This window comes from Morone saxatilis, unplaced genomic scaffold, assembly GCF_004916995.1.
Source record: "Morone saxatilis isolate NCDOM2014 unplaced genomic scaffold, NCSU_SB_2.0 Contig23, whole genome shotgun sequence".
Classification (NCBI taxonomy): Eukaryota; Metazoa; Chordata; class Actinopteri; family Moronidae; genus Morone; species Morone saxatilis.
This window is the reverse complement of record NW_023339796.1, coordinates 7,719,465-7,723,537: the sequence shown is the minus strand read 5'-3', so window position 1 is coordinate 7,723,537 and position 4,073 is coordinate 7,719,465. Positions and strand designations below refer to the sequence as shown.

The window sequence follows — 4,073 nt, the reverse complement described above, 5'->3', positions numbered from 1 at the left end:
TATTTAAGCCTCCTAAGTTGCTTAATTTCTGTGACGCTTCCTCATTGTTGTTCTATAGAAGTGGTAATGCAACAACATGTATTCCCCACCCTTAGTTCACTGCTCTGTTACAACAGCTACCACCCATCTAGCAAGTGTTCAGTTATTATAAAAACGTCGCTGTTACACTCAAAACAAAGTGATTTTAACGTTACATTACGTATACGACATTATTTTATGCATGTGACACAGTTTTATCCATTAGCACAGAAGATCAATATCAGTCTCGTATTTGTCTGTTAAATATGAAGCTAGAGTTAGGATACGTATCTTAGCATATTGGAAACGGTGGGAAACAGCTTGGCTTTGTACAAAGGTAATACAATCTGTCTGCCAGCACCCCTAAAGCCCAGACATCTTGTTTTCGAATCCATACAAAGGTTTACAGTAAGTGTTTTGTGAGTTTTAGAGGTGCTGGAGGTCCGATTGTATTTAAATATAGCCAATATTTTCCTGCCACTAGTGGTTGTGCTAAGCTATGGTAACTGGCTGCAGCTTCATATTCACTGTACCGATACAGAATGAGTGTGACATCAATCTTCTCATCTAACTCTCAGCTAGAAAATTAATAAGTGTATTTACCAAAATGTCAAACTATTGCTTTAAATATGAGGCTGGAACCAGGAGACAGTTAGTTTAGCTTAGAGACGGGCCACCATCTTATCTTCATTTTGAGTCGGGAAAACTAAATAATATAGAGCAGCTGTAAGACTAAACATTGAGTAAAGCCAACATGAAAAAGCAAAGCCAAACCCCCCCCCCCCACAACTTTATTAAAGTAAACTTGATTAAATTGAGTTGTATTAAATATAATAGTCATTTTTTAAAATCCTTTTCACCAACTTTATTTTTCTGTGTTGCTTCAAATCTACATTGAGATATAAAAAAAAATATATAAAAAAAATATATATATGTGCACACAGCGAAATAGAGGTATAATTTCTGTACCCAAAGGTAATATTGTTAGAAGAGTATCCTGTAAGGTATGAAAACGGCCCACTAGGACGGCACTTCTGTTGAACTTTTTAAAATGTTGTCACACTGACCCTAACCCTTTCACTATCAATATCACTATTTTATTGTTGCTCTATTTTCTCATTTTCATTCGAGTCATGGGGACTTGTTTTTCTCTGTTTATTTAACTTTATTTTATGTCATGGCTCTCCCTTATAGAGCCCCTGTGAAGTCGGATAGTGCAACCCGTTTTTTCCCCTGCAGTCTGCTGTGGCATGTGCCCATGGTAAAGTGCACTTGTAGTCGGCACTGCTGCAGCTAACAGAGTTTGATAATAATAATAATCAATTTAGACCATTGCAGCATTCACTTATTATGGACAAATCAGTTCTTGCTGAAAAATACAATGAAAAGGTAATGAAAAGTGTTAAAATATTTTAACTTATTGTTATTTCTTTAAATAACTGTTTGAGTGGTGGAGAAGTGAGCTTGTGGCCGAATAAGTCTGGGTGGGGAAAGTGAAGAAGCAGCACTTTACCACCACTGAGGTGCCCTTGAGCAAGGTCCGTAACGCCAACCGCTGTGGTTGTACTGAGCATCTTCCACGTAGGAATGTGCGAATGTGATCATGGCGATCTGTACCTTTCCAACGTGTACATTTTTGTATACCTCAATAGTTCAAAGTTTAGTTGTTTAGTTATAAAATGCAGCTAACTTACTTTCACCAATCCTGGAACATATAACTAAGCTTTACATACAGACACTACACAGCACTGTCACATTGACAGAACGCAGTAAACACACACACACTCACACATTTTAGTTGATGCTAATGAGGTGTCACATGTGGCTCCTGAGCCGCAGGTTGCCTAACCCTGATTCAGCTTAACACTTAATATCAGCACTTAGTATCAGCAAGTGTCTCGCTAATGACTTGCATCTCCGAGACATGACTTGCATCTCGCTTATAGCAACGCAGCACGGCCGACACCCTGTTATTGCTTCCGCTCTGTCCACATCGGGTCATATAAATGTTTGTCTGGCTTTGTCTTCACTTCATCAGCCATGGACAGAACTTTGCTATTTGTCCTGTTGGGTCTGCAGGCTTTCCTGCTCATCACAGCCTTCACTTCTACTGATGCAATCGCTCAGGTGAGAGATGGTTAACTGTTTCATGATCAGGTATGAAGGTCCACTGCTGGTCACTGAATGCAAGGAGTTTTTCTTGTATTTGTGGATTGTTTAAGTATAAATGTCAAATATGAGCGAGCTGCAAAAGTTATGATTTTGGTTATTTTAAAATGTTTCAGTGGGACTGTTGTAAAGGTGTAAATGTGTATAACAATGCTTTTTGTTGATTGTTTATTCTCTTTTTGTTACAGGGAGGAAAAACAGTGAGAAATTGGCCTGGCTGCTGGAAAAGACCAGGAGCATGTGGTATAGACGTCAAACATGTTGCTGAAACAAAAAGAGTTGTTCTGTTTGGATTTGCAGTCATTTCTCAATACAGAGATTACAAATTAAAACTGTATAGTGAAACAGTAGAATATGTTTTTTTTCTTGTGTAAAATAATGCGTTTTGTCCTAATAATCCTCATTTTGTGTGTAATTTTACACAAGGTCACTACAAAACACGTCAGGAGGGAGAAAAGGTCTTTGTCAGGATGTGACCACATAATTGGAGCATTTGGTAAACTTTAACTTGTTTTTAATTAATATTTTAATTTGGTTATTACAGAATAAATCTCTCTTTCTATTAATCGGTGAAGACACTATGCATGTGTTTTTCATAGGAACGTAATTGTAATTATATATCATGTGGAGATAAGTTGAGAAAGAGGTTATTTTTTAATTATTTTGTCTTGTATTTGGTGTTTCTGGCAGCTTTTATAAATCAGACTAATAGATGAGTTTGACAGTTTAAAAGGTGTTAAACAAAGACAAAAATGAAAGTCTGCAAAAATTAACCAGAATGAACAAGACTCTAAAGGCCCAGTAGGTGCAATAGTTTCTTCTTTTGTAAATTACAATAGTTTTATCAGTTAATAGTTCCTCATTTCTCTCTCTCTCTCTCTCTGTCTCTTTCTCTCTAGGACCAATAGTTTCTCAGTAGTAACTGGCACCATGTTTCCACTTGACTACCGACAAGAGAACCTCAGCGCTCCACTCCTCGTACCGTATCTCATAAAGGATCAACCCAAGAACAGATCTGATCTGCAAAAACTAGTTTCTGCCTAAATGCTGCATATGTTGTATATTTCCATTGTTATTCTTATGGACAAAAAGTGGTTTTAAATTGTTTATTTTTTGGCCTACAGGAGAAGTGCATTTGTATTGTAGTGCTTGTGAATGTGCACTTATTTATCATGTTCACAATACAGGAGAAACAAAGCGACATTTGCTTCAGCTCTATCCTCAATTAGTTGTTTTATTTTAATCAGTTAATAAAAAGAAGCAGATTACAGTATTAAAATAGCCTGTTTAAAGAGAGAGATGCGTTCAACCAGAGTCAGCCAACAATTAAAACGAAGTAGTACTTGTTGAGAAATACATACATTTAACAGATAGCTCGAAGGGGGTCTCGCCAGGGGTGTCATTCCAGATAGAACCGCCACTGTGCACCAGTGAGTTTTCATCATGTTGACGTGCCTGTCCATTTTCTAAATGTAATCTGTGCTTGGGATTTTAGCTTCTGATTATATAGCGCCTTGCACAATGGTGGATCTTTTGTTTGCAACCACTTTATTTTGCAACAAAGACAGAAGTGAAACTGCTGCTGTAAGGAGGTCAAAGCTGACATGCGCTCCAATCTTGTTTGTCACAGTATGCATCACATCAAATGGTAAATAGATCATTTTATAACTATAGATCACCTTATAATGGTAACGTAGCACTTTGTAGGCAACTAAAGACCCAAATATTGTGCTAATAACAGATTGGATCAGGTCTTTTGTTTTATTAAAACGCACGAGTGGAAACTAAGAATAACAGTATGCAACATGTTTCCAGAGGATTCTTGGTTTGTAAATGTAATTAAAGTAAAGCAATAGTTGCGGTAACTTATAGGGTAAAGACTAAAA

General features: G+C 37.1%; 1 long non-coding RNA gene across 1 annotated transcript; it reads left to right on the top strand.

Moving 5' to 3' along the window:
- The first annotated feature begins 1,891 nt into the window (after positions 1 to 1,891).
- LOC118334786 lies at positions 1,892 to 3,470 on the top strand. Its single transcript, XR_004797031.1, has 4 exons — positions 1,892 to 2,145; positions 2,376 to 2,430; positions 2,614 to 2,683; positions 3,087 to 3,470. It is a non-coding gene; the product is annotated as an uncharacterized LOC118334786 (long non-coding RNA).
- Positions 3,471 to 4,073: the final 603 nt, after the last annotated feature.